Source organism: Phyllobates terribilis, unplaced genomic scaffold (genome assembly GCF_046119375.1).
Source record: "Phyllobates terribilis strain yellow unplaced genomic scaffold, ASM4611937v1 Scaffold_110__1_contigs__length_5578470, whole genome shotgun sequence".
NCBI lineage: Eukaryota > Metazoa > Chordata > Amphibia > Anura > Dendrobatidae > Phyllobates > Phyllobates terribilis.
The window spans coordinates 4,489,130-4,513,021 of NW_027362870.1; positions in this window are offsets into that span (position 1 = coordinate 4,489,130).

The window sequence follows — 23,892 nt, forward strand, 5'->3', positions numbered from 1 at the left end:
TTTCGGTTGCACTCGTATGTGGGGCTGTGTGCTTTGGGGGCACCCAGATGCGGGGCAGAGTGCTACGGTGGCACACAGACGTGGGTCTGTATTCTTCGGTGTCACCCAGACACAAGGCAGTCTGCTTCAGGGGCACTCGTATGTGGAGCCGTGTACTTCGTACGTACCCGGTCGCCGGTCTTTGTGCTTCGATAGCACCGAGAAGCTGGGCCATGTGCTTCGGTGGCACCCGGACTGGGGTCTGTGTGCTTTGGTGGTACATGGACGCGGGTCTGTCTGCTTCGGTGGCACCCAGACATGAGGCCGTGTGCTTCTTGGTCACTCGTACATGGAGAAGTATTCTTTGGTGGCACCTGGATGCGGGTCTGTGCTTTGGTGGCACCTAGACAGGGGGCATGTGCTTCGGTGGCACCCGGACACAAGGCCATGTGCTTCGGTGGCAAACGGATGCGGGTCTGTGTGCTTCGGTGGCACCCAGACACGGGGCCGTGTGCTTTGGTGGCACTCGTATGTGGGGCTGTGTGCTTCAGTGGCACCCGAACGCGGGGAAGAGTGCTTCGTTGGCACACGGACGCGGTTCTGTGTGCTTCGGTGGCACCCAGACACGAGGCTGTGTGCTTCAGGGGCACTAGTACGTGGAGCCGTGTTCTTCGGTGGTTCCCGGACGCCGATGTTTGTGCTTCGGTAGCACCGAGAAGCGGGGCCACGTGCTTCGGTGGCACCTGGACGCAGGGTTGTGTGCTTCTGTAGCACATGGACGCGGGTTTGTGTGCTTCGGTGGCACCCAGACACGGGTCTGTGTGCTTCAATGGCACCTTTACAGGGAGGCCATGTGCTTCGGTGGCACCCAGATGCACCCAAACGTGGGGCCGTGTGCTTAGATGGCACTCGTATGTGTGCCGTGTGCTTTGGCGGCACCCGGACATGGGTCTGAGTGCTTCGGTGGCATCCACACACGAAGCCATGTTCTTCAGGGGCACTCGTACGTGGAGCCATGTATTGCAGAGGTACCCGGATGCCAGCCTTTGTGCTCCGGTAGCACCGAGAAGCCTGGCCATGTGCTTCGGTGGAAACCGGACGAGGGGCCATGTGCTTCGGGGGCACCCGGATGCAGGTTTGTGTACTTCGGTGGCACCCAGACACGAGGCCGTGTTCTTCATGGGCACTCGTACGTAGAGTCTTGTGCTTTGGAGGTACCCGGACGCCGGTCTTTGTGCTTCGGTAGCACCGAGAAACGGGGCCATGTGCTTCGCTGGAAACCGGGCGAGGAGCCATGTGCTTCGGTGGCACATAAACGTTGGTCTGTGTGCTTCAGTGGCACCTAGACACGGGTCTGTGTGCTTCAGTGGCACCTAGACACGGGTCTGTGTGCTACGGTGGCACCTAGACACCGGGCCATGTGCTTCGGTGGCACCCGGACGCGGGTCTGTGTGCTACGGTGGCACCCAGACACCAGGCCATGTGCTTCAGGGGCACTTGTATGTGGAGTTGTGTGCTTCGGTGGTACACGGATGCCAGTCTTTGTGCTGCGATAGCACCGAGAAGCAGGGCCATGTGCTTCGGTGGCACCCGGACGCTGGTCTGTGTGCTTCGGTGGCACCCAGAAACGGGCCTGTGTGCTTCGGTGGAAACCTTATGAGGGGCCATGTGCTTCAGTGGCACATGGACGTTGGTCTGTGTGCTTCGGTGGCACCCAGACACGGGTCTGTGTGCTACGGTGGCACCTGGACGCGGGGCAGAGTGCTTCGGTGGCACATGGACATGGGTCTGAGTGCTTCGGTGGCACCCACACACGAAGCTGTGTGCTTCAGGGGCACTCATACGTGGATCCATGTGTTGTGGAGGTACCCGGATGTCGGCCTTTGTGCTCCGGTAGCACCGAGAAGCGTGGCCATGTGCTTCGGTGGAAACCGGACGAGGGGCCATGTGCTTCGGTGGCACATGGACGTTGGTCTGTGTGCTTCGGTGGCACCCAGACATGGGTCTGTGTGCTACGGTGGCACCTAGACACCAGGCCATGTGCTTCGGTGGCAGCCGGACGCGGGGCAGAGTGCTTCGGTGGCACACGGACATGGGTCTGTGTGCTTCGGTGGCACCCAGACACGAGGCCGTGTGCTTCGGTGGCACTCGTATGTGGGGCCGTGTGCTTCGGTGGCACCCGGACACAGGGCAGAGTGCTATGGTGGCACACGGACGCGGGTCTGTGTGCTTCGGTGGCACCCAGACACGAGCCCGTGTGCTTCAGGGGCCCTCATACATGGAGCCGTGTACTTCGGAGGTACCCGGACGCAGTTTTTTGTGCTTCGGTGGCACCCGGATGTAGGGCCATGTGCTTCGGTGGCACATGGACGTTAGTCTGTGTGCTTCGGTGGCACCCAGACATGGGTATGTGTGCTATGGTGGCACCTAGAGATGGTGCCATGTGCTTCAGTGGCACCCGGACGCGGGGCAGAGTGCATCGGTGGCACATGGATGCGGGTCTGTGTGATTTGGTGGCACCCAGATGCGGGGCTATGTGTTTCGGTGGCACTCGTATGTGGGGCTGTGTGCTTCGATGGCACCCGGAAGCCGGGCCGTGTGCTTCGGTGGCACCCGATTGCGGGTCTGTGTGCTTTGGTGGCACCTAGACAAGGGGCTATGTGCTTCGGTGGCACCCGGACGCGGGGCAGAGTGCTTCGGTGTCACATGGACGCGGGTCTGTGTGCTTCGGTGGCACCTAGATGCGGGGCCGTGTTCTTTGGCGGCCGTGGGGCCGTGTGCTTCGGTTGCACCCGGACTCAGGTCTGTGTGCTTCGGTGGCACCCGTATGTGCGGCGAGGAGCCATGTGCTTCGGTGGCACATGAATGTTGGTCTGTGTGCTTCAGTGGCACCTAGACACGGGTCTGTGTGCTACGATGGCACCTAGACACCGGGCCATGTGCTTCGGTGGCACCCGGACACGGGTCTGTGTGCTACGGTGGCACCCAGGCACCAGGCCATGTGCTTCAGGGGCACTCGTATGTGGAGTTGTGTGCTTCGGTGGTACACGGCCGCCAGTCTTTGTGCTGCGATAGCACCGAGAAGCAGGGCCATGTGCTTCGGTGGCACCCGGACGCGGGGCAGAGTGCTTCGGTGGCACCCGGACGCAGGGCAGAGTGCTTCGGTGGCACATGGACGCGGGTCTGTGTGCTTCGGTGGCACCTAGATGCGGGGCCGTGTGCTTTGGCGGCACCCGGACGTGGGGCCGTGTGCTTCGGTTGCACCCGGACTCAGGTCTGTGTGCTTCGGTGGCACCCGTATGTGGGCTGTGTGCTTTGGCGGCATCCGGACGTGGGGCCGTGTGCTCTGGTGGCACCCGGACGCGGGTCTGTGTGCTTCGTTGGCACCTAGACATGGGCCATGTGCTTCGGTGGCACCCAGACGCGGGGCAGAGTGCGTTGGTGGCACACAGACGCGGGTCTGTGTGCTACGGTGGCACCCAGACACGTGTCTGTGTGCTTCGGTGGCACTCGCATGCGGGGCCGTGTGCTTCGGTGGCACCTGTACAGGGAGGTCGTGTGCTTCGTTGGCACCCGGATGCAGGTTTGTGTGCTTCGGTGGCACCCATTCAACGGGGTCGTGTGCTTCGGTGGCACCCAGACACGAAGCCGTGTTCTTCATGAGCAATCGTACGTGGAGCCGTGTTCTTCGGAGGTAGCTGGACGCTGGTCTTTGTGCTTCAGTAGCACCGAGAAGCGGGAGCCATGTGCTTTGGTGGCACCAGTACGCAGGGCCCTGTGCTTATTTGGCACATGGACGTGGGTCTGTGTGCTTTGGTGGTACCCAGACACAGGGGCATGTGCTTCAATGGCACTCTTATGTGGGGCTGTGTGCTTCGGTGGCACCTGTTTAGGGGTTCGTGTGCTTCGGTGGCACCCGGATACGGGGAAGAGAGCTAAAGTGGCAGTCGTATGTTGAGCCGTGTGCTTGGGAGGTACCTGGACGCCGGTCTTTGTGCTTCAGTGGCGCAGAGAAGCGGGGCCATGTGCTTTGGTGGCACACGGACGTAGGTCTGTGTGCTTTGGTGGCACCTAGACACGGGCCATGTACTTCGGTGGCACCCGGACGAGGAGCTATGTGCTTCGGTGGCACACGGACGCGGGTCTGTGTTCTTAGGTGGCACCTAGACGCAGGGTCATGTGCTTCAGGGGCACTCATACGTGGAGCCGTGTTCTTCGGTAGTACCTGGACCCCAAGCTTTGTGCTTCGGTAGCACCGAGAAGCGGGGCCGTGTGATTTGGTGGCATCCGGACGCGGGTCTGTGTGTTCGGTAGCACCTACACATGGGGCCATGTGCTTCGATGGCACCCGGAGGCGGGGCAGAGTGCTTCGGTGGCACACGGACGCAGGTCTGTGTGCTTCGGTGGCACCCAGACACGAGGCCGGTCTTTGTGCGTCGGTAGCACCGAGAAGAGGAGCCATGTGCTTCGGTGGAAACCGGACGTGAAGCCATGTGCTTCGGTGGCACATGGACGTTGTTCTGTGTGCTTCGGTGGCACATGGACACGGGGCCGTGTGTTTCAGTGACATTCGATGACGTGGCCATATGCTTCAGTGGCATACGGATGCTGGGTCATATGCTTCGGTGACAAGCGGAAACCGGGCTACGTGCTTTGTTGGCACGTGGAAGTTCAGCTGTGTGCTCTGGTGGCACGCAGATGCCAGGCCGTGTGTTTTGGTGGCAAAGAGACGCCGGGCCGCATGCTTCAGCAGCATGTGGACATCAGACCATGTGCTTATGTGGCATCTGTTTGGGCCATGTGCTTCAGTGGCACACAGAAGTCGGGTCATTACACAGTACACAGCAGGGGCACATTTATAAGATTATCTTAGCACAGGAACATTTTATTTAAACACATCCAATTGTGGAAATTATTATTATTCCAAGATGTATTGATTAAAATGAACTTTTGTTCATTGGAAAACCCCTTTAAGTACCAGATGTGGAGCTGTAAGCAGAGTGACGGATAACTAGGACACAGCCGGGATCAGGTTCATGACCAGAAGCTATAACTAGAAATAGGCCTTGGACATAACCAGTATATAGCAGGAGCAGATCATGGACTCAGAACTAGGAGATGTAAGGAACAGAGGCCAGGACAAATTTAGGTTGGGAAGCATGGACAGCATCCAGGATTAGGTGAGTACTCACAGCACAGGCCACGTACAGGGAGTAATTGGCGTGGGCAGGAATTTGTTGCATCCTCAGTGAAATCACATGTGAACGCATACTCGCATAGTGTCTGTTGTTGCAGAGATCGAAGCAGCGACAAGGTGCAACAAGATGTGGACACTAGACGATAAGAGGTGGCCGGGGCATGGAGGTCTCACGCAGCAAACAGTGGCCAAACAAGAGCAAGTCACAGCAAGGACACAATCCAAGCAGCACCGCAGTAGCCAAGTAAGTCTTATTCTAATTGATTGGATGGGGCTGTATTGTCAGATGAAGATGCATGCAGTAAGGAAGGAAATATGTTTAACATGTTAATAAAGTGTTTGAAAGCTGAGAAGTGTTATAAGAAAGAGGTGATCACTACATGGCTGAAAGCTCAGAACAGTGAGATACTAGTCACAGCGCAGGGTATGTTCATTGTCATCCACTTATACATTTGTAGTAAGAGCATCAGGGAAGGAGAGTACGTGGATGTTTTTGTTTTTTTTTAACCTAAGTCTTGGCAGCGAAGACAGACTTAGACAGGTAGTGAGGAAGCAGAGGAGAAATTATTAATGGAATTCACAAAAAAAATATTTTCCATTTTCAAGACTGTCCTATATAGGAATACAAGTGGACTTGCTAAAAGGGCAGTGTAGGCTGCCGGCTGTCAAGTTGATTACTGGAAGATGGAAAGGTGAATGCGGTGTGATGTGATGGTGAGAAATTTTTAGCCATTGTTGGATTCCCTGAAGTTTACATGTAGGGTGATTCTGATGGGGAAGATCTCTTTCAGCCATATGCCATTAAGCTCAATTGGGATGAAGAAAAGGTTTCATAAGATTGGGGTTATGGACTAATTGAACAAAGATTTGGCGGTGTGCAAAAATATTCTAACAGCTTTTAATGAACCTAGGCGGCACTGAAAACTGGGGTAGAAGGTGATCAGTAAGTATTGTAACACGATAATACTACATAGCATACATACAGTGAAGGAAGAAATTATTTGATCCCTTGCTGTTTTTGTACGTTTGCCCACTGACAAAGACATGAACAGTCTATAATTTTAAGGGTAGGTTAATTTTAACATTGAGAGATAGAATATCCCCCCAAAAAATCACATTGTATATATTAGATAAATTTATTTGCATTTTGCAGTGAGAAATAAGTATTTGATTCCTCTAGAAAACAACACTTAATACTTGGTGGCAAAACCTTTGTTGGCAAGCACAGCAGTCAGAATTTTTTTGTAGTTGATGATGAGGGTTGCGCACATGTCAGGAGGAATTTTGGTCCACTCCTCTTTGCAGATCATCTCTAAATCATTCAGATTTTGAGGCTGTCGATTGGCAACTCGAAGCTTCAACTCCCTCCACTCCTGTGTTGCCTTGGCTGTATGTTTTGGGTCATTGTCTTGCTGGAAGACCCTGTCCCGACCCATTTTTAATGTCCTGGTGGAGGGAAGGAGGTTGTCACTCAGGATTTTACAGTACATGGCTCCATCCATTCTCCCACTGATGCGGTGAAGTAGTCCTGTGCCCTTAGCAAAGAAACACCCCCAAAACATAATGTTTCCACCTCCATGCTTGACAGTGGGGATGGTGTTCTTTGGGTCATAGACAGCATTTCTCTTCCTCCAAACACAGCGAGTTGAGTTAATGCCAAAGAGCTCAATTTTTGTCTCATCTGACCACAGCACCTTCTCCCAATAACTCACAGAATCATCCAGGTGTTCATTGGCAAACTTCAGATGGGCCTGCTCTTGTGATGAGCGAGTATGTTCAGTTAACCCTTTCGACGAGTATGCTCGGGCGAGTACCAAGTATCTTCAGCGTGCTTGTTTGACAGTTTTAATACATGTGAGGAATGCTTAAGAAACAAGCATTCTTCAAATGTATTAAAGCTGTCAAACAGTCGCAAATCATGCACATGGGAGTGATTCAAACATATTACCGAGCATGCTGAAGATACTCTGTACTCGCCCGACCAATGGTTTTCTTGGTGACTGTGGTCCCAGCTACCTTGAGATCATTAACAAGTTCCCCCTCTTTAGTTTTATGCTGATCTCTCACCTTCCTCATGATCAAGGCTACCCCACGAGGTGAGATTTTGCATGGTGCCCCAGATCGATGTCGATTGACAGTTATTTTGTACTTCTTCCATTTTCTTACTATTGCACCAACAGTTGTCTTCGTCTCACCCAGCGTCTTACTTATGGTTTTTTAGCCCATTCCAGCATTGTGCAGGTCTATGATCTTGTCCCTGACATCCTTAGAAAGCTCTTTGGTCTTGCCCATGTTGCAGAGGTTAGAGTCTGACGGATTAATTGAGTCTGTGGACAGGAGTCTTTTATACAGGTGACTATGTAAGACAGCTGTCTTTAATGCAGGTAACAAGTTGATTAGGTGCGTCTAACTAGTCTGTAGGAGCCAGAACTCATAATGGTTTGTAGGGGATCAAATACTTATTTCTCACTGCAAAATGCAAATAAATGTATCTAATTTATACAATGTGATTTTCTTGATTTTTTGGGGGGATATTCTATCTCTCAATGTTAAAATTAACCTAGTCTTAAAATTATAGACTGTTCATGTCTTTGTCAGTGGGCAAACTTACAAAAACAGCAATTAATCAAATAATTATTTCCTTCCCTTCTTCTTTAAAGAGGATCTGTCACTTGCCATAAATATGGAGATATTTTACCTGGTCTAAATGATTTTGTTTCCCTGAAGTTGTTTTGGAAAAAAAAATCATATTAATGGCAAATGACAGTTTCTCTTTAAAACATGCATTTTGTAAGCTCTTTAATGCTACTGCACTTTGGTCATTGTGGCCCAGTTTTTGTGCAACTTGCAACGTCACATATTATTTCATACATATTGCTTTTTTAGCTCTGTCTTGTCAGTACATCACATTCATCTTATTCCCCTCTTGCTTTCCTAAACTGAAGGCTATATATCTCCATGGCATTCTGACCTCATGACTGGTCAACAAAAGCCTGACCCCGAGGAGCAATCCTGGTCTTCAGAATTTGCACGATGGGGAAGACCAAGAACAAGCAGGGCCTTTGACAGCAGAACAACTTGACCACAAAGGAGTTTCAGAAGAAAAACTGTTGCCCCTGCAGCTATTTTTACATTTAAAATAGAGTTTATACTTTAATGATTTTAATTAAAAAGTCAATGCTAAATAAAGTTTTGGAAAATGATATTTATCCGGACTTGTGTTTTATTTACATTATTATTTTAAAATAACTGTTACACGACTTCTTTTACGTGAGGTTTAGCTGAGGCTCTAACAGCCTTTACCTATCCTCCATTTTTATGGTAGGTTGGAGAATGGCTTTCCGGATGCTAAGGTGGCCATAGACATGAGTTGGCTATTGACAAGACACTTGTCCTGCCAACACTAATCTTTTCCGACTTCCCATTATAATAGAATGATCAGTATGACTGAGGGTTTACGTGTAGTCAATAGGGACAGCCACTGCTAGACACTAGGGATGAGCAGATTGATGTGCGAGATTTCGGTACAGCATCTAGGTCAGTGGTACCTGGCAGTTACACAGAAGGCCCAAAAATCAATGATCTGCCTGTCAACTGAAAATGCTGACAGGCTGACTCTTATAAAAATGAACAAGGGCTGGATTGGGCCAGGCTTCTCAACACCACCGAATGATAGCAGCGTGAGAAACTCAAATCCAGTGTCTTTTCTTGGGAGGTGTATTCCCATGCACCTTTTCACACCCACACATGGGTATACGCTTCCTGATTTTGGCTATTTGTTCTTTTCCTCCTCCTTCTTTTCATCCTCCACCACCATATCTCCATGGTGACCGTGGTCCGTGATACAACACCCACATAATTTTCTTAGAGGGTGTTTATGATGCCCGTTAAAAAATTTTTTTATACAGTATGTTCATGTATACCCCCCAGGGGTAAATGTTTGTCAGCCCATACACTTAGTGCATGGGCATTACAAGTATAGGAGGCCCGCTCCTTTCTAATGGAAACATTTTTTTTTTATGAGGCCCTCCTCCACGTCTCTTCCAAGGGGCATTGAAGTGCCTCCAAATTTTTGGCAGCCCTTGCATTCACTGCATAGGCCAACACTATGGGAGACTCTCTCTTTTCTAATGGGAATTTGTCGTTACTATGGCCCTGCTCTATGTGTCTTTAAATTCTTAGTGGGGTTTTTCCTAAAATTGGTCAGCCGTTGGACTCACTGTATACCCTATAACTGTATAGCAGACCCTCTCCTTTCTAATGGGAACATGTCGTACCTTGTTACTGTGGCCCTGCTCTGTGTGTCTTTAAATTCTTAGTGGGGTTTTTCCTAAAATTGGTCAGCCGTTGGACTCACTGCATACCCTATAACTGTATAGCAAACTCTCTCTTTTCTTATGGGAATTTGTCTTTATTGTGGCCCTGCTCTATGTGTCTTTAAATTCGATTTCCCTCTATGCCAGTCCTTTCACCGAGCTAAATACAGCTCTCAGCAAAAAAAGCTGTGGACTGGCTCTGTACTGTCCCTGGCCACATTCACCTGTCCACGTGTTTGTGGTTAGGAGGTCCTTCCCAGTAAGTGCACTGGGGAGGGCACGGGTAATGTTGTGGGACCCTTGCTTGTGGAAGACGGAGACGACCCCAGGAGAAACAGTGGCGGCTGGGGACCGAGTTTGGACACCCGGCCGCTGCTGGCATGAGGTTATGAAAAGCTTCCGCCTTCACGAGCCTAAAAGGCCACATTTCAAGTGAAAGCAGCTTTAGAGGACTTCTTGGGAGAAATGACAGCTGGGTAGATATGGTTTCCCAAGTCCTTTCACCAAGCTAAAGAATATGGCTGTGGTGAAATACAACTCAGCAGAAAAAGCTGTGGACTGGCTCCGTACCTTCCCTGGCCACATTCACCTGTCCACGTGTTTGTGGTTAGGCGGTCCTTCCCAGTAAGTGCACTGGGGAGGGCACGGGTAATGTTGTGGTATCCGTGCTTGTGGAAGGAGGAGACGACACCGGGAGAAACAGTGGCGGCTGGGGAGAGGAGTATGGACACCCGGCCGCCTCCTGCATGAGGTTATCAAAAGCTTCCGCCTCCACGAGCCTAAAAGGCCACATTTTCAAGTGCAAGCAGCTGTGAAAAATTTGGCAGTATAGTATTGCAGCCTGTGGGTGGGTGGGTGGCTGCATACTTGCGCTTGCATTCCAAGGAATGAGGTAGGGACAACTGAACGCTGCACTGGGACAAGGACGTGGACAGTGATTGTTGCAAGTCTGCAACGACAGGTGCATGGCGGGAGGCATCTTCGCATGTGCCAAGGATCACTTATGATGGCCACACTTTTAGGCAGTGACCTGGGAGTCAGAAATGCTTCCAGAGGTCTTCCCCATGCTGTTCCCATGTCTTTTCAGCACTGTATGCATGTGTCTGATGATGTGTCATACACCACATGGCCAGATAAGGTTGTAAAATGTTAAAATTACATTTCCCAGTGAATGCATTTGTCTTTGTTGAAAGCAATGCTAAAGTGCAAAAACGCATCAAAAACGCTACGTGTGAACATAGCCCAAGGTGTGGAGGAGTATTTTTTGTTATTTATTTTGCCTTATATACAATCATTACCCTGGAAAGGATGTTCCTTAATATATTTCCCAGGAAAATCCATTTTGGTTTTGTTTTTGTATGTTTTATTGTGAGTCCGTAAAAGTGGTGTAATTCTCTGACAACGTTGTAGACACCAGTGACCTGGGAGTCAGAAATGCTTCCAGGGGTCTTCCCCATGCTTTTCCCATGTCATTTTAGCACTGTTCCCATCGATTTGGGCAATTTTTAGGCCCTCTGCAGACCGCCGGGGGGAGCCGCCTGAAAAATGTTCGAGTTTCCCATAGACTTACATTGGGCTCGTTGCTCGGGTCGAGCACCTGAGTATTCCAATTTGCTCGACCCGAGCATTTTTGTGCTCGCTCATCACTAATCCTAACCCATATCACTAAAGGAGTTACATGTGCTGTCAGGGTTAGGCCTCAGCTAGCCCAGTACTCAGTGATGTAGGCAATCAGCAAAGTCACAGCAGGAATTTCAGTAAGCAACAAGGGTTTTTTTTTTTTAAATGGCCTAAAAAGAGTGAAGGAGCCAAGTTCTAGTTTCAGCAATAAGACAAAAAAAAGAAAATTGGAAAATCATACAATGACATGCCTCAACCATGAAGAACCCAGCAATGCAAATCTCATAAAACAGCAGCACAATGTAAAAGTGGAATTTACCTATAACCAGACAACATGCAAGTAACTTAACCCTTGCACCCGCCAGAGCCCTTCCACTTACCTTGGTCATCACAGCTGCCATCTTTACACCCTCTCATAAAGGCCCTCATCACAGCACACAATCTGCTGACTGCTTCCTCTCTGTGGTTTAAATCCTGGAAGCTGGCAGGAGATTGGCCAGGAGACCATCAGTAAGCAGCTGCTGCAATTCATGTCTGATTTCTAGCCAGGATTGGGGCTCATTCACAGGATTGTATTTTTGGTCCGGGTGCTGTCTGTTGAAATAACGGACCACACTCGGACCATTGTTATTCAGTGACACAGTGCAGATGAGACTTTTTTTTTTCACTGAATTTGTGTGAGAAAAATAGTGCAGCGTGTTCTGGTTTCTTCTATAAATCAGATGAGACTCGCACATTCAAGTCTGGGTGCGTAAAAAAAATCAGATGCCATACAGAGCCATAGCATAGCTTTCGATTTTTACAGATACATTGCAAAGGCATTACACATTAATCTAACTCTCTACCTAAACAGCGCATAACAAATACTGCTTGACACATTGACTTGGTGGATAAAAGATTGGCCACAGCCTTTATTAAAATATTAAAACACTAGCTTAATTTGGTCTGCCACATTAAGTTTCATGACAGATCATTTTAATAGTAAAAAAAAATAATCTTAATAGTAAAAAAAAATAATCTTAATAGTAAAAAAAAATAATCTTAAGAGTAAAAAAAAATAATCTTATTTAGTTACTCGTACATCCAAAATTTCAGATGTCTAACTTCAAAACTGACGGATTCCATACAATCTTTGAACCCCTATAATATGAAGAGGGAAACTCTTGAGGGTGGAATTATCAAAATTCCTTTCTTAGTGCTCATTTAAGCTATAATAGAACCTATCTGCAAATTTCAAGATGCTAAGTTCAGTGGTTTCGGCTGTGCGTTGACCGCTAGGTGTGTCAGTCAATCAGGTTTACAGTTTTATATAATCTTCGCCTGTATGGTGTGTTTATAAAAAGTAGCCCTATGTCCTTCCCCAGGCTTGAAATTATCCATATCAAATTTCATCACAAACGGATTACTAAACACTGATTAATAAACAGGACGGACTGAAGTTACTTGCGTTTAATATTGTTCGTGTTAGTAAAGAATTAGTATGTAATTGGAATAATGGACGTCTGCAGGTAATTTATCTATGTGTTTTTACTGCAATATACTCCTGTAAACTATGTTATTTGATTTCGTTCGTTCAGCGAAAATATGTAGATTTTGCGATTTAGAAACACGTGAGCAAGCTACGTATAGCTGACCGTGGGAAAAACAGGGCGTGCCTAAATGTATCCCCGCTACCTTCAAAGTTTGCCCTTGCGATTTATTGATGGTCATTGAAAATGCAACTTTAAGTGGGAACTGCAAACGTTTGAAATTAAAGGGTAAGTTATTGGGTATTATTGGGATGCGTGGTATAAGAATATTTTCACCCTTAGCTTCTCCAGTTAAAATTGTGGCCTTTACAATGTGCCTGCTTAGTTCAGAGACTCGCAATCTAGTGCCATTACATAATCTCGGGGCGTCCAAGTTGCGCATTAAAAAAACGGGTATACCGACCTTTAATTCGAGCTTATGAGATGGGACCCCGGATATCTCCAAAGAGTTAAGATAGTCGACGGGGTAGCTCGTACAGTCTTCAGATGACATGACTGTGTCGATGGAGTTGTAGGTTGTTGCATCGCTGGTTACTTGGTCCAAGATAATTTTATTGATTTTCGCAACTGTTTCATTTCTTGGTGCTAGTATAGTTCTTTCACATAGCCAATTTTCATCGTGGATGTTTTGTTGCAAATTTGGAAAAACTTGAGCAATAAGTGCGTCTTCCGAATCCACAACATGACAAAATTGGTTAGTGAATAGAACCATACCTTCTTCGTCAGTTTCGATTCGACCTTCACCGATCTCGAGCAGTTTCTCAGCGTACGCGCCCGACTCTAGATCACTGAATAACTGGACACGCATGTTGGTGGTGAGGTGCAGCTTTTCAACTTTGGTCCATAAATATGAGGATTTCAGACATGCGTTAATTTCGTCTGCTGCAGTGCCTCGCTCGATGACAGGCAAAGTTTGCCTAAAGTCCCCAGCCAATAAAACAACCACACCACCCATTATTGTTTGTTTACTGTGTAAGTCTTGTAGACAACGATCAAGAGCTTCGATGGCGCGTTTGTGTGACATTGTGCACTCGTCCCACACGATTAGTTTGCACTGTTGCAACAGGAGGCCACGGGCGCTGCTCTTGCTGATATTACACGATGGGGTTTCTTCGTTCACCAGATTAAGAGGTAATTTAAAGACTGAATGTGCCATCCGTCCACCGCTTAGCAATGTTGCAGCAATTCCAGAGGAAGCCACAGCTAATGCAACGTTATGACCGCTACGAATTTTTGCTAAAAGTAAATTAAGCAAGAAAGTATTTCCTGTACCACCCAGTGCATCAAGGAAAAAAAGTCCGCCTTCACCATTCTCAACTCGTCCTACTATTTTGTGATAAATCTCTCTTTGATCAGGTAGCAAACGTGGCTCAGTTTCGCAAACGTGAGCGTCTAACTGGTTGGTATCATAGCTTAGCTCTTTTATCAACTCGTTCGACAGCTCTCCTCTACGCCGCGGTGAGGGTAGACTAAAATCGGCCAATTTCTTTCCAGAAATTATTAATATTTTGTCCTCGATAAGCCCCAACGCCTCATTGAAACAGAGATCATCGTTAACGTGATCCATTCTTTCAAATCTGTGCATGATATCCTCTGATAACGCAGTTTTATACTTGTGCCAGAGTTGTAGAGGATTGGATAAACCGCAAGTGCATATCAATATGGCAAACAGCTCTCTTATTTGCGCCGGGGAGCGACATAGCACGGCCTCTTCTAAGGTGGTATCCTAGTGGTTATCATCTTCCAACAACCCCATCTTCTCACACACCTGCCGAAAAGTTGCAAGTTCTTGACCTTCAAATGTTTTTAAATCCGAGAAGTTGGTTGGACCCCTTATTACATTCAGCAGCATACGCAAGCAATAACATTCAAAATTGCTAATGTGCACCGTGTAAATGCGACCTAGAGCGTCTCCTGCCTTCACACCTGGCCAGCCATCGACAGGTGTTCCTTGTAGACGACGTTTCCATTGCTTCCGAGCCACATTCCAAGTATAGTAGCGAGGCACGTCAATGTAAAGTAATGTTTTTGCAAACGTATCACTTTGGCACAACAGGAAAAATGCAGTTAGTGTAGTTTTAGGTGGTGCTTCTAATCTCTCTCTAAAATTATTTTCCATAAAGTAAACCCTCTCGCCATTGGGTAAATGAATCACGAGATGAGTGACGGTTGGGTGTCTCTCGTGCAGAGGCAGACCTAAGATCCGCCACGCTGCTTCGTTACTACTAACATATCGGCCGTTTCTAAAGGTCTGCACCTCATCTCTTGGGTCAATGTTAACATTCCCTATCTGGCGGATGTTAAAAATAGCCTTGTCGCTACCCTTATTAATATATTTACAAATATATTTTATCGCCTGTACCGTATTACAGAACTCTACATTTAAATGAAAATTAAAATTTTTTGATAAGAGTGGAGAATATGGGACCACCCAGCTATTGTCCACCAATATTTCCTGTGTTCCTCTACGGGTTTTTATAATCGTCGTGCGTCCACCATTCTCTGGTGCTCTGCGCCTGTACAAAGAAAGGATAACCTTTGTCATTGGTTTGAGTATCTTTTAAAAGCTTCCTCGGATATTTTTTGGTACATTTTGTAACGGGTCTGGGAGGCGGAACCTCTGAGCTACTATACAAGGGGGCGGTCCTTGTAAGGGAGCGGGTGGCGACCAGGGAAGATGGGCAGGCAGTCACAGCAGGTGACCGGGACAGTCTCTGAGTGAACGGGCTGGAGGTCACGGCAAGTGACCGGGGCAGTCTCTGGATGAACGGGCAGGAGGTCACGGCAAGTGACCGGGGCAGTCTCTGGATGAACGGGCAGGAGGTCACGGCAAGTGACCGGGGCAGTCTCTGGATGAACGGGCAGGAGGTCACGGCAAGTGACCGGGGCAGTCTCTGGGTAAAGGGTAGGTACGACCTGTGATGGCAGAGCCTCCAGGTAGGCTAGCAGGCAGATGGTAGATGTGTGCTCCCAGGTGAGCAAGCGAGAGTCTCTGGAATGGCAGGCGGTCACAGCACGTGACGGCGGAGCCTCCAGGTAGGCTAGCAGGCAGGTAACAGGTGTGCGCTCCCAGGTGAGCGGGCAGGAGTCTCTGGAATGGCAGGTGGTCACAGCACGTGATGGCGGAGCCTCCAGGTAGGCTAGCAGGCAGGTAGCAGGTGTGCGCTCCCAGGTGAGCGGGCAGGAGTCTCTGGAATGGCAGGTGGTCACAGCACGTGACGGCGGAGCCTCCAGGTAGGCTAGCAGGCAGGTAGCAGATGTGCGCTCCCAGGTGAGCGGGCAAGCTGGTCCATAGACAGACTGACAGGAGTAGGAAGGCAGACCGTCGGACCTCAGGCTAGCAAGCAGGTAGGAGGAATGTCAGGCAGGAAACAGACAGCAAACTGGCAGAATTCTGGCAGGTAACTGGCTGGTAACTGGCAACGGGACCTGAGGGCTGAAGCAGAGTAGTGAACAGTGCAACAACATTGCTCGGGCACCTCCATTTTGGAGGAGGTGCCTTATATATGGTGAAGTCCTCCGGCCATTGGCCGGGGACTCCTTAGGACGGCGCGCGCGGCCCCTTTAAGAGGGAGGGAGCGCGCGCGCCCTAAGCACAGTGGCCGGGAAGGAGCGCGCGCTGCCAGCAGAGCGGGAGGAGGACGCCGGGCTCAGAGCAGAGGGGTGAGGGGAACAGCGTCCCTGCCTAGCAGAGGGCAGGGACGCCGGCGCTACACATTTTCCTTCCTTCATGCATGGCGATGAAGAATTGAATGTACCACATGGCCCGTGAATCATATTCTTTGTCACTGTATCATAGAGCTTTTGATCGGTTTCTGGGTTTGGTATCTCAGCACATATGATTTCGTCAATTTGGTTCGGATGCAATTTTTCCTTTCACCACAGCAGTAAGTGCACATGAGGCAAACCTCGCTTTTGCCACTCGATCGAGTACATGAAGCATTGCATATCACCAAATATGTTACCTTTTGTAAGTAGAGCTACCAACTTCTGTACTTTTATTCTAAATACTCGAGCTGTTAAGTCTTGTCTGTCCGTTGAATTTTGACCAGCCATAAGCTCTTTGGTGATTTCTGGCCAAGCGGGGTTGCAAGTCATTGTAATAAATAAATCAGGCCTCCCATAATTACGTACGTATGTGAACGCATCTTGTGTGTATTCGTGTAGGTATCTCGGGCTATTTACAAATGATGACGGGAGAATCACCATCTGACCTAAGTTATTTGGATCCAAATCCGCATCATTTCTTATTGCATCTTGCAAGTGAATATAATTTTCTGCGCGCAGTTTTTTTTGATTTAAAGAAATGAACCTTAAGCGCTCACTTTCCATCTTTACATACATGTCGACCAGAAACTGATGAAGTAGGAGCCTACACTTAAGCATCAAATTAAAATCGCTGCGACGGACCATCAAGTGAAAGGCATAAAAATCTTTGCAGGACACCTTTTTGCTTGGCATTGCTTGTTTGGTAATTGGATTTATCTGAGGAATATCAATGCTGTACCCCTCTTGTCCTTTCCAAAAAATTATTGGGTACTCGAGAGCGTCATAGAATCTATGTGTATCGGGAACCCTAGTGAGCATGCCATCGCGCGGCTGCACAACGATGTCCCGAGACATAGTTTGTTCGCTACTAACTATTACAGCAGCTATTTCATTTGTAGTAGGGGCATTGAATCGTCTCTCATGTTGACCACGTGGTACACGGTCTGGGTGAATCACTACTTTGAAATGATCGTCATTGATCATTCTGTCTCTAGCCGTTTTAAATTCATGCACCAAAATGTTGTGGTCTTGAAGTACTCGTTGTAATTTTTTAACTATGTTTCTATCTACGCTTTGCACGCACTCAGTACGCCTGTTGATTTGTTCTTCTTCGTCACCTATGAAATAAACTTGTAAAAATTGTGGTTGCGAAATGGACGTAGGAATTAAAGAACCGATACGGTGGTATACTTGTCCTTGTATTGTAAAGGTCGGGCAAAACCCTGGCATTGAGACAATTTGATCTGCTCCAAAAGACGTCATATGAAAGCACATGTTGTATTTTCTTATATTATTTAGAAAAAGGCGAGATTCATCAGTTTCATTAGAGAAAAGCTCTTTTAAAGGTTGAACTGGCTCGTCTATATAAGGAAGAGCTACTTTCCCGCCCAAACAACACATACCTGCTGCTTCCTCTTTCCACTTAAGAGCTCCGCAATATTTGCAATCTATGGTCATTGCTTCTATTTTTATAAGCTTGTGAGTTTCATAATAAAGAGTCTCATCATAGTCAAATGCAGCTTTATTAAACAATATCCATGTATTTCTTGTAAATGTTTGACGTCGCTGTGCTGCCCTTTCAGCAACAGTGTGTCTGCGAGATTCGGCCATTTCATAAGTTTCAGTGGTTCTTTGGGACGCCATGTAAGTCGCTTGCTGCTGACGTCGAGCTTGGGACTGTTCTGGAGTTTCAGCAGCCCGTTGAGACGCCAGATACTCCGCATGCTGTTCACGTCGAGCTTGGGACTGTTCTGGAGTTTCAGCAGCCCGTTGAGACGCCAGATACTCCGCATGCTGTTCACGTCGGGCTTGGGACTGTTCTGGAGTTTCAGCAGCCCGTTGAGATGCCAAAAACTCCTCATTCCGTTTACGTCGGGCTTGGGATTGTTCTGGAGTTTCAGCAGCCCGTTGAGACGCCAGATACTCCGCATGCTGTTCACGTCGGGCTTGGGACTGTTCTGGAGTTTCAGCAGCCCGTTGAGATGCCAAAAACTCCTCATTCCGTTTACGTCGGGCTTGGGATTGTTCTGGAGTCTCTGCAGCTCTATGTGCCGCACAACGCACCGCCTGCTCAAGCCTTCGTTGCTCGGCTTGTTGAGACGTCTCATCACGTCTAATTATTTTCAGAGCTCGGGCTTTATTAGAGCTTTGCGAAATGTTAGACTTACACTTTCGCGGCATTTTTATAAGTACTAATTACAAAATAGGTACTTAGTAAAGTTCAAACAAAATACTAAAACAATCTAATCAGTTATATTACGATCGCTGTACAGACGATATCAGTTGTATATGACTGGTCTATGAGGAGCAGCTGTGGCGCGGTTACCCATAGCAACCATTCCCAGTGCTCTGTGGGAGCTGAGAGCAGCCTGCTGGTGCTGTGGGTGACATGCTGCGCTGCACACACACAGGGCTGTGCTGCACACAGGAGGGGAGGACGCCATTTGTGTAGCGCTGCTGCCGGTGCTGTCAGGCTGCAGTGTGTGCATCCTCCATGGAGCCGCGCTCAGGTTACTGCCCCTCCCCGTGTGTGAGTCACTTCCCCTCCGCCCAGGTGAGGCGCTCGGAACTTTCCCGGCTGCAGCAGCTGGCGCAGGTGAGCGCATGTTTTATTATACGGTGTTATGTGGGGGGACAATGGCGGCGGGGACCCCCTGTGTGAGGACAATGACGGCCCGGTGCCCCCGGGCAACCTGCAGGAGGAAGCCTCACACTCCCCCCGGGCTGTGGGCGCGGGCAGGCCGTGCTGGGACGTGTAGTTCCCTAGTAACCTGTTCCTGACATATCGGCTGTTTTCTGGGCTATTTTTTTTTTTTTTTAAGTCTGAGAAAATGTCATAAATTATCCTTCTCCCTTCAGCTGTTTCCAGAGTGTAATGTATCAGGGTGAGCTCATGACTGACAGCTGCCAAAGTTTCTAGGAAATGTCAGTCCCTGGGGGTCGTGTGTGAACCCCCTGTGCCACACTTGTACCTGGCCACGGTATATGATCACCCCTGTATTCTGACTGTGGACAGGCGGCAACTGTGACCTCACTATACAATGATCCACTATGGGCAAATGATTGTATTATCAATCTCTTCTGACTGCTGTAAATCAGCCATTTAAATATCACCTGTGTATGTGTGTATATAAGAGTTTGATAAATATACTAAAAAGTTTGATAAATATACTAAAATGTGCATTGTAAAATAGTATCTAATTTAATTAAATTTATGGTTCACAATTTTGGTCATAGTGGCTTCCACATAAAAGGTAGATATATGCTGTCGCGGACTTTTATTTAGAACTATTCAAGACAAACAATTCTACGGTACATCATCTTTGTGTAACTCCAACGGTTTAGGCAGCGTACGCCAAGATAGCTCTCAGAGGCCAGATTTTTTTCCGACTTAATTGACATGTATCGTTATATTACGACCAAAATTACATAAAATCATTACAAATTGTAGCCTATATGTTATTCCGATGTATAATCTATATTACTGTAAAGTTTCACGCAAATCCGCCCAGTAGTTTTTTCGTGAAAGAGTAACAAACATACATACTCACAAACTTTCGCATTTATAATATTAGTAGGATGTTAAAGTTTGTGACGCCACCTGTGGATTGCGGCTAAAGGGAGCGGCCGCTGCGGAGCCGTCCTCTGAAGCTGATGTTACTGCAGCAGGGATGGTGTGGCTCTCCACAGGAAGAGCTAGCTCCAGGGCAGTGTAGATGTTGTTGTAAGTTGCGCTGGGCGTTGTAGTGCAGGGAGTGATGGCGCTGCAAGAAACACAGACAAGGTGGTGCAGTCCTCTGGATCTTTACTCACGGTTATTGCAGTCCAAGTTACAGACGTCAAGGTAACTTCCCGTGCCGTGCAGCATTTACTCAGTGAGGGGTTCAGTCCACCCCCAGGTAACTCCGGAGTACATAGCAGGACCCCCTTCTGTGTACTCTCTCTGGCTGTCTCCCCGAACCTCATACCAAGTGTCCCAGTCCAGTACCTGTGGGCCTTGGCGGGCGACGTCTGTTCCGTCCCCTGGGTCCTATATAGCTACCTTCCTGGTGAGACTGATATGGAATGTTGGCTACTGGACATGAAATACTGCAGCCTCCGGTTTCTAGTTAAGACATGCAATCTTCTACTAGTTGAGGGACCAGTTCCCTGTATGCAGCCTGACCCCTCCACCATATTCAGGCGTACGGGTGGCCTCTCGCACTGCCTGTACCCCTGGGATCCTTTCTTCTGGTTCCTGGAGCCTTCCTGCTCCCTCTCCTCTCCTTCTCTTCTTCCTCTCAGCCTTGGGCCTCACTGGCTAGGCCCGCCTCTGGAAAAGAGCTCCTACAGAGCCTCTGCTCCTGGCACTTTCCTCCTCAGACTAATCTGTCTTTCTAAGATGGTTTCTCTTTTTATATCTTCCTTCTATGTGCTCCCCTTAACTACGTCCTCCACCCACACCCCTTTACTAGGTTCCCCCCACTCCAGCCAGGGACCAGGGACTGTGCTCTCCCGTAGGAGCAATCTCGCCCCGCCCTCTGAAGTGTGGTGTAATGAATGCAGGTGTTGGGGTCCTGAGCTGTACTCCTTCCCTACCTGAGAGTGAGATACCACACCTCTGGGTGAGATGCAGTACCTCTGTGGTGACCGAACCCTCAGGGGCGCCACATATATATGTGTGTGTGTATATAATATGTGTGTATGTATATAATGTGTGTGTGTAGATATCTATATATATCTATATATACACAGCTCATTTTCATTTTCTCTGATTTTTCTCTTTATAGGTCTATTTTTGAGTAAAATGTACATTGTTGTTTTATTCTATAAACTACTGACAACATGTCTCCGAAATTCAAAGCTAAACATTTTGTATTTATTTGCAGCAAATGAGAAATCGTCAAAATAATAAAAAAGAAACAGAGAACCAGAGAACTAGTGCTGTCAGACCTCAAATACTGCAAAGAAAACAAGTTCTTATTCATTTAGAAACAACAATACTCATGTTTTAACTCAGGAAGAGTTCAGAAATCACTATTTGGTGGAATAACCATGATTTTTAATCCCAGCTTTCATGCGTCTTGGCTGCTTTCCACCAGTCTTTCACACTGCTTTTGGGTGACCTTATGCCACTCCTGGCACAAAAATGTAAGCAGTTCTTCTTTGATGGCTTGTGACTATCCATCTACCTCTTGATTACATTCCAGAGGTTTTCAATAGGGTTCAGGTCTGGAGATTGGGCTGACCATGACAGGGTCTTGATGTGGTGCTCCTTCATCCACACATTGATTGACCTAGCTGTGTGGCATGGGGCATTGCCCTGCTGGAAAAATTAGTCCTCAGAGTTGGGGAACATTGCCTGAGCAGAAGGAAGCAAGTGTTTTTTCAAGGATAACCTTGTATGCGGCTTGATTCATACGTCCTTCACAAAGATTAACCTGCCCAATTCCAGCCTTGCTGGAACATCCCCAGATCACCGATCCTCCACCAAATTTCACAGTGGTGCAAGACACTGTGGCTTGTATGCCTCTCCAGGTCTCCGTCTAACCATTAGAAGACCAGGTGTTGGGCAAAGCTGAAAATTAGACTCATCAGAGAAGATTACCTTACTCCAGTCCTCTATGGTCCAATCCTTATGGTCTTTGGCAAACTTCAGGCTGGCTCTCCTTTGCTTCTCATTGATGAAAGGCTTTTTTCTAGCTTTACATGACTTGAGGTCTCTAGGAGCCTGTTATGAACTGTTCTTGCCGTGCACTTCACCTCAGCTGCCATTTGCCATTCCTTTTGTAGGTCACTTGATGTCATCCTGCGGTTGCTGAGTGACATTAGAATAAGATGACGGTCATCCCGGTCAGTGGAGAGTCGCTTTCGCCCTCTGCCGGTCTGTAGCTTTGTTGTCCCCAATGTCTGCTGCTTGACCTTGTTGTAATGGACTGCCGTCTTTGAAATTTTAAGGATGGAGGCAACATGACGCTCACTGTATCCCTCTGCTAGTGAAGCCATAATTGAGCCCTTCTTTTCCTCACTCAAGACTTTTCTTTTCAACTCCTTTGGCATGGTTAAAAGTTAGTTTTTCATTCAAATTACTTTTGGGCTATTCCTAGCACTTGTTTTGCCATCCAGCTTGTCCTATTGCAAGAGGATTGTGAAGAAAACAGCAGTGTTTTTTATACTTTCCCTGGTTACATAAGATTTGGTTCAGGTGATCACCTAATCAGAAGCACATTAAGTAGAATGAGGTGGACTGTGGTTGGAATTCAACTGACGCTGGAATGGAATCGCTGTCAGACATGTAGAGATGGGGATTTTTTCCATTGATTTGAACAAAGGCAAACCGAGCCTAAAGTATGAATCTTCAGGCTCCATTTGCTCTGCTTTCAGATGTCTCATTTCAGACAGCACAATCCTGTATTTCAGGGATTCAGTTGTAAGCCTTGTGTAAAGACCTGAATGCAGCGCTGAATGTAGTGTGAATAGGTCCTTACATCCTACACCACCTCAGGGGATTGTTGTTATGGAGTATTGCCCCTGGGTGGCCGCAGTTATGACATCCACCAGGGCTTGCGGTCACCCACCCTAGCTTTGGTATTCTGGGGAGCTGGTATAATGAATATCTGAGAAGAGCCCTAGAGAAGCAAGAACATTGGACAACCAAGAGGTGGTGGCCTCAAGTCAGGTGTAGTGTTCAACTGGGCAAGACTTTCTACCTTGTATCTATTGTGTATGGGTATGGTGGTTGTGGGGGACTTCATGTGTCCAGTAACCATAGTGGATGCCCTTTACTAAACTAATCAAGGATTCCTGTGGACCTATTGAGCTAACAGAACCAGCAGTCAAATTAATGTCCCAAATTATCCCCACAAATTAATAACTAATATGGAATTAGGTAATGCACACGGAGCATGATGCTTCGCACTTGTCTTTGGTTTGCTGCTGATTGCAGGAGCTTTATGGACTAGTTGATGTGCGGCCCCACAACTTGTCTATAGTAGATACCAGCCCCATCATCTTTTTTTCAACCTTTGTATGTGAGGACCCTGCACACGACTGGTCCCATTTCCATACTTTTTCCATTAATAGCCGGTCATAATAGAGTAAACCAGAGATGTGGGTCGTCCATTTCAGGTGTTGTAGGTGTTCTCAGTCTTCTGAAATCCCTTTAAAGAGAACCTGTCACTTTCTATAACGATGTAATTTTTTACCTGGTGTAAATGCCCCTGTTCTGAATACGGCGTTGCTTTTCTTGTGTTGCTGCCCCTCTGTCCCTCTTCCCTGGATGTAAATAATCTTTTTAGCCAAGTGGACTAAGAGTGGGATATATCAACCAATTCATCTCCACCCAGGGTCGGTCTGGCCTGGCGGGAAATCGGGAAATTTCCCGGTGGGCCCCGACATGAGAGTGAGAGAATTGGTGGCGGGGGCCCTTTAAAAGTGTGAGCCTTTTAAAAGCGCGGCAGAATCAAATGTAGCGTCGCGCGCACGGCACATTCATTGGTGACAG